Raw genomic sequence first — 14,663 nt, 5'->3', positions numbered from 1 at the left:
ACGCGGGCAAAAATTCTGGAGAGAATCAAGAAATGGTTTCTCTCCAGAAAGATAGCATTTCCCGATTTGAGACGCCCCTCGACAGTGATTTAACGAGGTTCACGCCCACAAAGGGCGAGAGCCTCATTTTAATGTTTTTCAATACATTTCAATGTCATTACCCAGCTCCCCGCCATATTATCCTCCCTCCACTGAATATTCAGACCTCCCAGACCATCACATCGTCAAGGTTTACAATACGTTTCGAAAAGCGAGATTCAATCGAGAGGATCCCCCCCAGGGGCGCAAATGTAAATACAGCCCCCTGGGGGAGAGGAAAAGGCGCCTGGCACTGCCCCATGGCACAGGTTGGCACAGCCAGGTTGGCACTGTGCCACATTGGTGGTGCCAATATTCCAGTGCCAATTGGTGCCAAGGAATAGAGCCAGGGGGCAGTGCCAGGGGCAGGCCCTCTGTGGAGCCACATTGGAGGGGGTGGGGGAGTGGTTCCTGTTATGTGGTGGGAGAAGGCAGCATGGCGGCGCAGTGGTTAGCATTTGTGCCTCACGGCGCTGAGGTCCCAGGTTTGATCCCGGCTCTGGGTCACTGTCCGTGTGGAGTTTGCACATTCCGTGTATGCGTGGGTTTCGCCCCCACAACCCAAAGATGTGCCGATTGGCCACGCTGAATTGCCCCTTAATTGGAAAAAATGAATTGGATACTCTGAATTTATATATTTTTTAAATGTGTGGTGGGAGGGAGAGTACCAAGGCGAATGAAGGGTGGGACTTGCAAGCACGGGGCGAGGCGGAAGTGTGGGAGAGCATGTGGGGGGGAGGGCACCGCCGGCAATACTTCCATGGTGGGAGAGGGGGGAGAGGTCCTGACGATCTTCTGTGGGTAGGGTGACGGTAGCTGGGGGGGGGGGGGGTCGCTGGCGATAGCTCCCCGGTGGGAGGGGAGGGGAGAAGTTGACGTTCAGTTCTGATTGGGGAGCCCTTTAAAGATGCCGCCCTAATCTCTGTGGGTCTGGCCTTACCAGCTATCAGGCCCCCCCTCCACCAGACTGATGTCTTAAACCCCACCCACTCGTTTTTTACTCAGATAGGCTCAAGATTTGAGTCAAAACTGGTCGGTACAGCTGGAGAGATACCATAGAATCATAGAATTTACAGTGCAGAAGGAGGCCATTCGGCCCATCGAGTCTGCACCGGCTCTTGGAAAGAGCATCCTACCCAAGATCAACACCTCCACCCTATCCCCATAACCCAATAACCCCACCCAACACTAAGGGCAATTTTGGACACTAAGGGCAATTTATCATGGCCAATCCACCTAACCTGCACATCTTTGGACTGTGGGAGGAAACCGGAGCACCCAGAGGAAACCCACGCACACACGGGGAGGACGTGCAGACTCCGCACAGACAGTGACCCAAGAAGGAATCGAACCTGGGACCCTGGAGCTGTGAAGCAATTGTGCTATCCACAACGCTACCGTGCTACCGATTCATGCCAGTTTCAGTCAGAGCCTGACACTTTGAAAAAAACAGGTAAGATTCAGCCCTCTATCTTTTTTTTTACACAAAGGAACTCCCTCGTTTCAACAGAAAGAGGCCATTTGATGCATTATGCCTGTGAAATGCCTCTTTGAATAGTTTTCCCATTTGCTGCTCTAGCCACGATTAGATCATCCCAAAGTCCTATCTTTCCCAAAGGGACCAAATCCTTCTACCTCAATCGTCATAACTTAATTACTGAACTGTTGACTAATTTTTGAATTCAAGCAGCGCTTGCAAACATCACAAGCTCCATTTCAGTAATCTCTCATGTCAATGAATATATTACTGCCTTGTAATTACACACCAGCCTTCATTATTCAATATGTACAAAATATTTTATTCATTCCATTTGAATATTAGTCCAGTATTTGCAGGAATAAATTTCAAACAAATGACAAGCATAAAATGAACGTGAATGTTATAAATTGATCAGATATAACTCAGCATTAGGATGCTGTTATTTGCAGATTCTGCCACTTTTAAACAATGCTGAATTATCTCTCCCTTGCAGAAATCATTTTGATGGGAGGTCAATGGAGCACCGTATCTCACTAAAGTGTCCATTCCGTGTTCGGTAATAGAATATCCACAGTGCAGATGAAGGCCATTCTGCCCACAGAGGGCCTGCACCAGCCCTTTAAAAAAGCACCCTACCTAGACCCACTCCCCCACCCTATCCCCATAACTCCACCTAACCTGCACATCTTTGGACACTAAAGGGGAATTTTTAGCATGGCCAATCCACCGAGCCTGAACATCCACAGACTGCGGGGGGAAACCGGAGCACCGGGAGGAAACCCACGCAGACACGGGGAGAACGGGCAAACACCGCACAGGCAGTCACCCAAGGCCAGAATCGAACCCGGGTCCCTGGTATTGTGAGGCAGCGGTGCTGACCACTGTGCCGCCGAACTGCCTCTTAGAATTATAGAACAGTACGGCACAGTAGGCGGCCATTCGTCCCACTCTCATCACCGGTTCTTTTGAAGAGCAATCCAGTTTGTCTCACTGCCCTACTCTCTCCAATGTTTTCTCCTTCTGTTATCTATCTGTATGGCATTTGAAGGTGACTTTCTGAGTCTATATCCACCAGGCAGTGTATTCCAAATCTTAGACACATGTAGCATGACAAAAGTTTACCTCATGTTGCCTTTAGCTCTTTTACCAATCACCTTCAAATCTGGGGCGGGCACTGTGTTTTGAATTTGTCTGTCATTGGTGGAAATGCAGGTACCAATGCAGCCAGACTTCCATGTGGAGTGAAAGTTGGCACTGTGGCCACGGTGGCGGTTGGGGGAGTGGAGGGGGTTGGCATTGGGACAAAAAAATAAACTCACCACCCTGCTCTCATGTCGACATTTCCCTCCTTGGCCTGCTGCAATGTTCCAATGAAGCCCAGGGCAAACCGGAGGAACAGCACCTCATCTTCCGATTGGGCACGTTACACCCTTCCGGATTTAACATTGAGTTCAACAGCTTCAGGTCATGAACTCTCTCCTCCACCTTGACTCCCTATTTGAACACATTTGCTTTTTGTCCCAGTGCTCCCCACCTTGCACCCTGCTCCACCACAGGGCCACCTGTCACTATTTCTGAAGTTTTTCTTTCACAGAGCACTGGCTCTTGTTCTGCTATTAACACATTCTGCTGCCTTACCTTTGTGCCACTATCAGCACCTTCTTTAGTCTTTAACATTACCAATAACACTCTCTTTGCCTTGTGCCCGTAACATCTTGGTCAAATCTCTCTTGGGTTCCCATCTATTTCTGACATTTTATTTTGCTCCACCTGCTCCAGCCCCTTCGAACAGTATGAAAATAAAGAAAGAACCTTCATTGTCAAAAGTAGGCTTACATTAACACCGCAATGAAGTTACTGTGAAAAGCCCCTAGTCGCCACATTCCAGCGCCTGTTCGGGTACACAGAGGGAGAATTCAGAATTCTCAGCTGGCACAGGAATTGAGCCCGTGCTGCTGACCTTGTACTGCCTCACAAACCAGCTGTCTAGCCCACTGAGCTAAACCAGCCCTCCAACCCATGGCATTTTTCTTTCTCTCTAGCTCTGAAGACGGGTCAAATGGACTCAAAGTGTTCCCTCCTTTTCTTTTGCCACGGTTGCTGCCAGTCCTGCTGCCTTTATCCAGCATTTTCCGTTCTTACTTCACTCCCCACTCAAGCTGTTGCCCTGCACTGGTAGGAGTCTGCAACTGCCTTTCTTAGGAGGCGCGTCGGAAGGTTGGGCGATAGATGTGCAGAACCTCCCTGCCTGGGTGAGTGAAGAAGGAGCGGAGCAATGTCACTCTGATTGCTGCTCGACACAAGCTCGGGCCCAAACTCTATCCATTCTGTCCTGAAACTCAACTTTTCAGCTGACAATGCAGTGAAAATGCATCCATCGACACTATTAGAATGGACATAATCTCAGGTTTCCTGGCGAGCAATTTGATTCTCCAGTTAATCATAGAATTTACAGTGCAGAAGGAGCCCATCAGGTCTGCACTGGTCCTTGGAAAGAGCACCCTACCCAAGCCCACATACTTATCTAATTCCCTGTAACCCCACCCAACCCAACCTTTTTGGACACTGAGGCCAATTTAGCATGGCCAATCCACCTAACCCGCACATCTTTGGGCTGTGGGAGGAAACCGGAGCACCCGGAGGAAACCCACGCACACACGGGGAGAACGTCCAGACTCCGCACAGACAGTGACCCAAGCCGGGAATCGAACCTGGGACCCTGGAGCTGTGAAGCAACTGTGCTAACCACTGTGCTACCGTGCCCCCAGTTAAATTAGAAAGGTTTATGCGATGGCGAAACACTACCATTCTCGACTTCAAATGATTGTGCTTTAGATTCAATCGTGCGTTCACTTCAGGACAGGCAAATAAGCAGCCGAACTAAACAAATTAGTTGGGTTCCCCGTCAATGCTAAAGAATCTCTCAACAACCGACAGTGCCAAAAATCAGGTCGACCTGAAAGAAATGAGAACATAAAAGCAATTTGCTCGTTGATTAGAGCTCTTATTTGGTTGTTTCTTTTTCGTCAACAGCTTTAGAATCATAATTTCACGGTTTCGTCCAAGGTACTTTTTTTTTCTCCGGACTTTTTGTACCCTCCTGATTGCAGAGTTGCAGCTGATCTTTAATTCAAGTGGAGCCTCTCATGCTCGAGGTCTGGTAGAAGGATGGATGTTCTCCTGGGCTTATACTTGTCATGTTAAGGTATGATCAAGTCGGTGGTAAAAATAACTTGAAGAATATAGACAATGTGCAACAGGCTGGCCGAACTAGTCAGAAAGCCAACACTTGCACAGGCTGACAGGTTTCATTTGTCTGAACAAAGGCTTTGGACTGTTTTGTCAATTCTTTCTGTTGTCCCCCAGCGCTCCACGGGCACTGGCATTCGGGGTATACTTCAAGCCGGCCAGCGGAGTGTGTGCATCTTTGTCAAAGGACCGGAGTGAGAACTCGGGAGTCAAGCGCCCCGACCCATGGCAAGGCACCCTTAACCAAAAATAAAATACAGCAGCTGTCACACTGCCAGAACGCTCCGCTCGAACACAGAGCAGGGGCAGAAATTTCAGCGCTGTCCTTCTCAATAAGGATGAAGACTGAAAGTCTTCCTGAGGGATTTGCCTGGGGCGAGCAAACATATCAATCATTTTCTTTTTGGTGGAACAACAATTTATTATCCACGCCGGAGATCTTAAATTCAATCTGTGCAGTGTTCGGACTGTCTCGTTCAATGCGAGAAACTGCCATCATTCTTCATCCCCGGAAACCAGTCAGCTTTTGTCGACGATGTTATTAATGCGGCAATTTATTGTTTTACTAATTAACACTGACAAGTCGCAAGTCACACACACGAGGGCTACTGATGATAAATAGCTCACTATCATTATTGAGTGTCACCCAATTTCAATTTCCCCAAAGGTAACGGTCCTCTTTCACTCTGGTATTTGGATAATCTTCGGCGAAATTGATTTTTGAAGTCTGACTTTTTCCTTTCACAAGATTTCACTGTCGGATTTTGCTCCCCCCCCCCCCGCCCACGACCCTTTTCGCAATACAGCAAATTCTGCTATTCATTCCAAACCCCACCCTTCTAACATTAATGAGGGAAAATTTAAAAATGCAGGAGTTGCCGGAAATGTTCAGCAGGTCAGGCAGCATCATTCAAGAGGAGATCCATCAGGTCTGTACCCTTTGGGGGTCGGAGATCGGGCCCTTCGAGCCTGCTCAGCCATTCCATATGGTCACAGGGTTTATCCGACTGTGTTCACAGCTTTATTTTCCTGTCTACCCCCCATGACTCCCTCGTCAATCAAAAATCTATCAAACTCAGCCGCTAATATGGTGAAAGGTGTCGACATGCAATAGTTGGACCGTTTTTTTGGCGGTGGGAGGAGGTTAAGTCTGGTCAGGCGGAATCCTATGGGGAGTTGAGGGGTTGGAAATACAGTGGTGGTGGGAGGGGTAGTCTGGGGTGTGGGAACCTGGCTGAGGGCTTGGCGTGTGGAGGGAGCCCTGCTAAAATGTGGAAGTTTAGTGAGAATCAGGTCAAAGGAGAAAAAGGCAAGTCTCATGGGCAAGATGGTCTCTGAGAGGGCACGATGGGAGGTAGCAGAAAAAGGGGAGAAAGATGTGAGTTCAGAACTTGGACAAGAAAAGACTTTTGAGGCAGTTTTGCTGAGCTGTCAGTCTGTGTCTTTACAGGAGTTAATCCCCCCTCCCTCTGCCCCCAATCCCCCTCACCCATTTCCCTCCTTTCCCACCCCCTCTCCCCCAATCCCCCTCCCCCCCCCCCCCCATTCCCCACCTCCCCATCACACCACCCCTCCCCAACCACACTACCACCCTGTTCCACACTCCAAGGGTCTGTGTAACATCACTCCAGGGTGATAGGCCTGTTTCGGCATTGTCAGCCGGTCCCTATACAAGGCAGGAGAGTGATGATAACTCACTGTGAGGAAAGCTCTGGTGCTCCTCAGTTTCTGCAAAAGTTCTTAATCCAGTCTTTTTAGCTGACAGCGCGATCACACCCATCACCTGAACGGGGTCTGCATTGGGGGTGTTTGAGCTTAGACCACGGTGCGCGGAGGGGCAGGAGTTGGGGAAGCAGGGGGCAACAGGGGGTGGGGGTGCAGGCAAGTCCGCTGTGAAGATTAACGGAACAGAGGCTTCACATGCATCAGATTTAACATGTAGTGAACATTTGACCTTTCCAATCCCCCGAGCTACATCTAGTGGTCCTTCCAGTACTCACTCAGTGCTCCTCACTCTTCTTGACCTTTTGTGGTCCAATGCTAAGTCTAGGTGTGTCCCCAGGACGCACATCAGAGGTGGAGACAACCTGCTGCTTTCCGCGCCCCTGTTGCCTTTGATTCCCTTGGCGGGTGTCCTCTGGAGAGCCTGGAGCTGAAGGACCCTAGCCAACTTATCGGTGTCACTGGCATCGTCTTACCACCCTGTTCTGTCTGCTGCCCTTGAGATGCGCTGGTGCCAGGAGGGGAGATTCAGAAGAACTGGAGACCGCAACCGTCTCCTTGGTGACAGGCCCGAAGTTAGCCCCCAGAGCTTCATCATCATGATGTTGAGGTCCTCAGCCAGTCCGTCACGGACTGAGCCATCCGTTGGACACCACCACTCAAGACGCGGATGTCATGCACCAGGTTTTCCATTGTGGTCGCCACCCTAGCAGTGTTGGCCTCAGTGCCATGCATTGCGAGCACCATGTCCTGCAATCAGAACCTTTGAAACTCGTCCAATCGGCTTTCCAGTCGCTGGAATGTAGCTGACACACCTTCCTGAATCTCACAGCTCTGTGAGAACCTTGTTCAGAGGCTCGGCATCTGCCTGGGACCCAGCTGTGTTCTGGGATCCAGCAGACCTCCGACTGCTGTCTCCCTTGGATGTTCCTGCCTCCACCTGATGTGCATCAGCAACTGTGTGGTGCTCACCAGTTTGTGCCTCAGAAACCTGTCCACTAATGTTGCCCACCGAGGGGTGTGTCTCTGCAGTGGTGGAAGGTGGAGATGATAGCTGTGCTGCCTTTATGGTGGTCTTCTCGGAGCTCTCATGGGTGGTCTCTTGGGTGGCAGGGCGGATGGTCCGGCCTCCTCAGATAGAGATCCTGCGAGACAAAGGACATGTGGTCAGTCAGCGGGAAGGATCATTTTGACTGAAGTGAACAACTCACCTGGGACAGGTCATCTGGGTGAAGGGGCAGTGGATCCTCACCTCTGTGAGGCAGGCCAACCTCGCTGTCAGTGGCTGCTCTCTCCTCGGACAACACCGCGATTTCCAGGGCCGATTCCCCATAGAGGGTAAAATGAAATGAAATGAAAATCACTTATTGTCACAAGTAGGCTTCAAATGAAGTTACTGTGAAAAGCCCCTAGTCGCCACATTCCGGTGCCTGTTCGGGGAGGCTGGTACGGGAATTGGACCGTGCTGCGAGCCTGCCTTGGTCTGCTTTCAAAGTCAGTGACTTAGCCCTGTGCTAAACCAGCCCCAGTACTCGGATGTCTGGCATCGCGCCTCCCCCCCCGTCTCCGCTGTCGGGATTTTCCGTTGCGCCAGCAGCACACCCACACCCAGGGATTTCCTGATGTCATGGGGCTGCCCACAATGGGCAATCCCATTTGCCGGTTGGTGGGTTGGAGAATCCTTCCCCGGATGTGGGGAGGGTGTGAGATGTCAGCCAGTGATTTGGGGGGGAGGGGGAGTTTGGAAAATTGAGGGGTGGCAGGCAGAAGCGATGCCAGGAGAGAGGTGGTCACTTACCCTTGCAGCTCGGGGGTCTTGTTCCGACGGCAGTCCTCCTGGTCATGCCACCCACACTGACAGCCGCTGCCACTGCCGCCCAAGCGGCATTGCTGGCCGTGCTGCTGATCCTCCGACCCCCTCGGGGGAACAGGGCGAGCCATCTCTTAACCACAGCGTCGAGAAAGCTGATCAAATCGGCATCGCCAAAGCGATGAGCAGGTCTGCGCTCTGCCGTGCTTGCGTGTTGACCAGGAGTGGATGGTGAGAGAGCGTTTAAAAGCAGCTCCCTCTTGTTAACGGCGAGAAGCTAAGGTGCGAGTCAGGCAAATCAGATGGCGAGGGAGCGAGTGATAGCGATAAGCTCATTTTTGGCTCTAAGTGCCGTTGAATACAGGCCGCAATCTCACCAACGCGGCCGTCAAGAAACACGGTATCAAATGCAACCAAAATGACACATTGACATGTTTCCATTAAATCACGCCCAGAGTTAACCAGCGGGATTCTCCCTTGTGGGGAACTAAGTCCCCACGCTGGCGCCACCCACTCCGGCGTCAACAGCCCCCGAAAGTGCAGAAAGGCCGGCGTGACCACGTGCATGCGCGGAAAGGCCGGTGTGGTTCCGCATATGCGCAGACCGGCCGGCGTATTTTGGCGCATGCGCGGGGGGTTCTCTTCTCCGCGCCGTTCATCGCGGAGCACTATAGGACCGACACGGAAGGAAGAAATGCCCTCATAGAACAGGCCCACCCGCAGATCAATTGCGGGCCAGGTCACCGTGGGGGGCCACCCCTGGGGTTGGATTCCCCCGCGCCCCCCCAAGGACCGCCCCCACCGACCTACCTGCCAGGTCCCGCCGTGTGGGACCATACGTATCCCATGCCGGCGGGACTGGCTAAAAACGGCCGGCCCACCGGGGCCTGGAGAATTGCGGGGGGGTGTCCACTGCCAACGGCCCCCGGCCGACGTGGTGTGAACCCCGCCCCCGCCCGTAATACGATGCCGGAGATTACGGCAGCCGGTGTGGGGGCGGCGTGGCGGGATTCGCGCTGCTCCCCCGGGGATTCTCCGACCCGGCGGGGGTCTGAGAATCCCGCCCAACGTTTCAGGTCTGTGGCCTTTAATCAAGAATGGGCCAGCACGGTAGCACAAGTGAATAGCACTGTGGCTTCACAGCTCCAGGGTCCCAAGTTCGATTTCCCACTGGGTCACTCTCTGTGCGGAGTCTGCACGTTCTCCCCGTGTCTGCATGAGTTTCCTCTGGGTGCTCCGGTTTCTTCCCACAGTCCAAACACGTGAAGTTAGGTGGATTGGCCATGCTAAATTGCCCTTAGTGTCCAAAACGGTTAGGAGGGGTCATTGGGTTATGGGGATAGGGTGGTCGTGAGTGCTTAAGTGGGTCGGTGCAGACTCGATGGGCCAAATGGTCTCCTTCTGTACTGTATGTTCTATGTTCTATGTAATATTAACTCTGTTTACAGATGTTTACAGACTTCATTGAGTATTTCCAGTATTTTCTGATTTCACACCATGGACAGTTTCCATGCTCTTATTCGAAGAGTGCCACAGAACGTTTCACTGAGGAAAGTAGATACGACCTTGGTTTACTCTCTATCCAAAGGAAGGCACCTGCGACAGTGCTGCATTCCCTCTGTGCTGCACTGGAATGGCAGCTAATATTTTGTGCTCTGGAGGGGGACTTTAACCTCTCCCTCAAAGGGGACAACACAAGCACTGAGCTCCAGCTGACAGCTTAGGACTGCCGTAGATCTCAACTTTACAGATTTTTTAAAGTAATTCTTGGGGTGTGAATGTTACTGGAAAGATTGTCCTTTATTGCCGATCTCTAGTTGCCCTGAGAAGGCCTCCTTCCTGAACTGTTGCAGTTCATGTGGTGGAGGTAAGCCCACAGCGCATTCTCAGATTTTGACCTGAAAGAAACAACAATTTATGGGAATAAATCAGGGTGATGTGGAAGAAAACCTCAGGGAAGCGGTGTTCCCAAGCACCTACTCTTTTCGATAGAAGAAGCCTTGCCAACTTGCTACAGTATATCCTGCATACAACACTGTCATGGGAGTGTCCCTTTCAGAAAGGATTTTGTCTTATCACATGGCTTCAGTGATGTCATTGTGCGGGTGGAGCTGGGCTGTGGCTCTGTGAGCTGTTTTTGGTTTCGCTTTCACATTTGGCTGCTGTGGACTCGGACAGAGAACAGAAGTGTTTTGGCCTGTCTCTCACTCTACTTTCATTTTAAATATCTGTTCCAGTAAAAATCACCTTGGTGGTGGCTTTTGATATAGTTTGCATTCCAGAAGGGTTTAAATGTGCTGGTGAGACGGGGTCAGAATCTCAGGAAAAGGCAGCCTTATTCAAGTGAGAATTCAGAGTGCTGAAAAGGGATTTTTGGTATATGGGATTTTGTTTTTGAATTAGAACAGTTAAGGGGGAATTCATTAAGTGTTATACAGAGATTACTGTAGCTGTGGAGTATTTTTATGTTTGAAATTAATAAAAATTCGTTGTAATTGATATATAAATGTTAACTAAGTTCTTAGAATAAAGCTTATTTTGATTAAAGTGTCCAAGCAGTCTGATGAATCACACCTCATGTGAAGGCTCTTCTGCTCATCCTAACCAAATTCAACAAAACGTTATCGGTCAGGTGAACTCCATAATACACTTTGGAGTTTTTAAACCCTGACCCATAACAAAATACACTGCAGCCATTTTGCACTTTCATGGGCCATGAGCATCTCTCGCAAGGTCAGCCTTTATTGACCAATGCGAATTGTTCTGGAACTGAATGATTTGCTGGACCATATCAGAGAAAAGTCTAGAGTCAACCACATTTGCTGTGAACCTAGAGTAACATGTGGGCCAGACAGCGTAAGGATGGCAGATTTCCTTCCCTAAAGGGCATTAGTGAAGGAGATGGGTTTTTATAATAGTCAGTGATGGTTTCCTTGGCCATCATTACTTAAATTATCTGTATTTTCCAGATTTGTTCATCAAATTGATATTCCACCAGCTGGCATTTGAGCCCATATCCTCAGAACATTAGTCTGGGCATCGGGATTATTAATCCAGTGACCTTACTGGCTGGATTCTCCGGCCTCCCAGCCGTGTGTTTCCCAACAGTCGGAGGCCGCGCGCCGTTCGCTGGCGGTGGAATCCTATCTTCCCGCCGCTGTCAATGGGAATTCCTATTGAAGCCAGTCGATGTGGCATATTTGGACTTTCAGAAGGCGTTTGACAAAGTCCTGCATAAGAGATTATTGTGCAAGATTAAAGCGCATGAGATTGAGGGAAATGCATTGAGGTGGATAGAAAACTGGTTGGCAGAGAGGAAACAAAGAATAGGGATTAATGGGTCCTTTTCAAATTGACAGACAGTAACCAGTGGGGTGCCACAGGGATCGGTGCTGGGACCCGAGCTATTCACAATATATATAAATGATTTGGGTGAGGGAACTAAATGTAACATCTCAAAATTTACAGATGATACCAAGTTGGGTGGGAGGGTGAACTGTGACGAGGATGCAGGGATCCTACAGCATGATCTGGACAGGTTGGGCGAGTGGGCAAATCAATGGCAGATGCAGTATAACTTGGATAAGTGTGAGGTTATCCACTTTGGAAGCAAAAACAGGAAGGCAGATTACTACCTGAATGGTTGTAAATTGGGAGAGGGGAGTGTGTAGCGGGGCCTGGGTGTCCTTGTGCACCATTCGCTGAAGGTAAGCATGCAGGTGCAGCAGGCGGTAAAGAAGGCTAATGGCATGTTGGCCTTCATTGAAAGAGGTTTTGTGTATAGAAGCAGGGCTATGTTGCTGCAATTATCCACACTTGAAGTATTGTATGCAGTTTTGGTCTCCTTCTCTGAGGAAGGATGTTCTTGCTCTCGAGGGAGCGCAGCGAAGGTTTACCAGACTGATTCCAGGGATGGCCGGACTGTCATATGAGGAGAGATTGACTAGGTTGGGGTTGTTCTCGCTGGAATTCAGAGGAATGAGGGGGAATCTCGTAGAGACTTATAAATTCTAACGGGACTAGACAGGGTTGATGCTGGGAAGATGTTACCAATGATAGGTGTGTCCAGAACCAGGGGTCACAGTCTGAGGATTCAGGGCAAACCATTTCGGACAGAGATAGAGACATTTCTTCACCCAAAGAGTGGTGAGCCTGTGGAATTCATTACCACAGGAAGTAGTTGATGCTAAAACATTGAATATATTCAAGAGGCGGCTAGATATAGCACTTGGGGAGAATGAGATCAAAGGCTATGGGGAGAAAGCAGGATTAGGTTATTGAGTTGGATGATCAGCCATGATCGTGATGACCATAAGACCATAAGACATAGGAGCGGAAGTAAGGCCATTCGGCCCATCGGGTCCACTCCGCCATTCAATCATGGCTGATTTCAACTCCATTTACCCGCTCTCTCTCCATAACCCTTAATTCCTCGAGAAATCAAGAATTTATCAACTTCTGGCTTAAAGACACTCAACGTCCCGGCCTCCACCACCCTCTGTGGCAATGAATTCCACAGACCCACCGCTCTCTGGCTGAAGAAATTTCTCCTCATCTCTGTTCTAAAGTGACTCCCTTTTATTCTAAGGCTGTGCCCCCGGGTCCAAGTCTCCCCTGCTAATGGAAACAACTTCCCTACGTCCACCCTATCTAAGCCATTTATGGCGGAGCAGGCTCGAAGGGCCAAAAGACCTCCTCCTGCTCCTATCTTCGATGTATGTATGTATAAGACACCCCACGCCAGAAAACCCACAGGCGACCTGAGAATCCCGCCGCCAGTGAATGGCGGAGAATTCCGGCCGGCAACAACACGACTACTGTCTCCCCGTATAACAGAATTACTCTGGGTTAATTATTCACCAATACATCCAGATAACAGAACAGTAGTGGTACGTAACGTTCTAATCGTCCACTCGGGGTATTGAAGGCTGGTGCGTTTTTTTCAAAAAGATATTTTGGGAGGAGCACAGAATATGCTTGTCATTAAATTGTATAACAGGCAGACACACTGCAGATTGAAAATGCCTCTCCTGCTACCTTCTCAAAGACATGAACGAGGAGATGGCCAAGAGATCATGCGTAATCTCAGAAATGCTTTTATATTAATTTTTCTTTGGCGCTTAAAGCAAAATGTAAATTCCTTTTATTTTTTGGATGTGCAGTGGCAAAATGATGACACAGCATTTGGAGATATTAATAATAATAATAATAATCTTTATTTTCACAGGCTTACATTAACACTACAGTGAGGCTACTGTGAAAAGCCCCTCGTTGCAACATTCCGCCGCCATGTCGGGTACACAGAGGGAGAATTCAGAACGTCCAAATTACCTAACAGCACGTCTTTCGGGACTAGTGGGAGGAAACCGGAGCACCCGGAGGAAACCCACGCAGAAACAGGGAGAACGTGCATACTCCGCACAGACAGTAACCCAGCAGGGAATCGAACCTGGGACCCTGGCATGTGAAGCCACAGTGCTAACCACTGTGCGGCATTAGCAAAACGGATCACACAAATCTGTTTAAATAAAGAAGCACAACAAGAAGGCAACCGTTCCCCTAAATTATGAATGTTTTGAGTAGTATTTGTCCATATTCTCCTTTACTGCGACAGCACGTTTCGTGTATGTAAGTACTTTCAATGTCGCAAAACCTCACACAAAGCTTCGCAGGAGGGATTATCAAACACAATTTGAGACCAATCCATGTGAGACATTGGGGCGGGTGATCAAAAGGTTGGTCAAAAGGATAAAGAAGCAAGGAAGCAATCCAGAGGTAAAGTGGTTTCGGGAGGGAGGAGGTCAAAATGGTCAAAATCGGATGTGTTCAAGAAGCCGGAATCGGCTTGGTGAAGAGATACGAACAAGCTGGATGAGATTACCAGAGGTAGGGAGGGATTAAGGCAATGGAGAACCAGGAAGACAATTTTACAACTGTGCCTACGAGTGGCCCATAAGTAAACATAAACTACTCATCTCACACCTTGCTGCAATATCGCTTCCTACTGCCAGATCTTTATTCTTCCAGTGACTATTCTCAGTCTGTGCCTCAATGATACATATACAGCAGCTCGCATAACTCAGGAACTTTGCTTATTAACTTTTATGTATTTAAAATTTTTTTTAGAGTACCCAATTCATTTTTTCCAATTAAGGGGCAATTTGCCGTGTCCAATCCACCTCCCCTGCACATCTTTGGGTTGTGGGGGCTAAAACCCACCCAAACACGGGGAGAATGTGCAAACTCCACATGGACAGTGACCCAGAGCCGGGATCGAACCTGGGACCTCGGCGCCGTGAGGCAGCAATGCCAACCACTGCGCCA

This window comes from Scyliorhinus torazame, chromosome 10, assembly GCF_047496885.1.
Source record: "Scyliorhinus torazame isolate Kashiwa2021f chromosome 10, sScyTor2.1, whole genome shotgun sequence".
In the NCBI taxonomy this organism is placed as follows: domain Eukaryota; kingdom Metazoa; phylum Chordata; class Chondrichthyes; order Carcharhiniformes; family Scyliorhinidae; genus Scyliorhinus; species Scyliorhinus torazame.
This window is presented reverse-complemented; position numbering follows the sequence as displayed.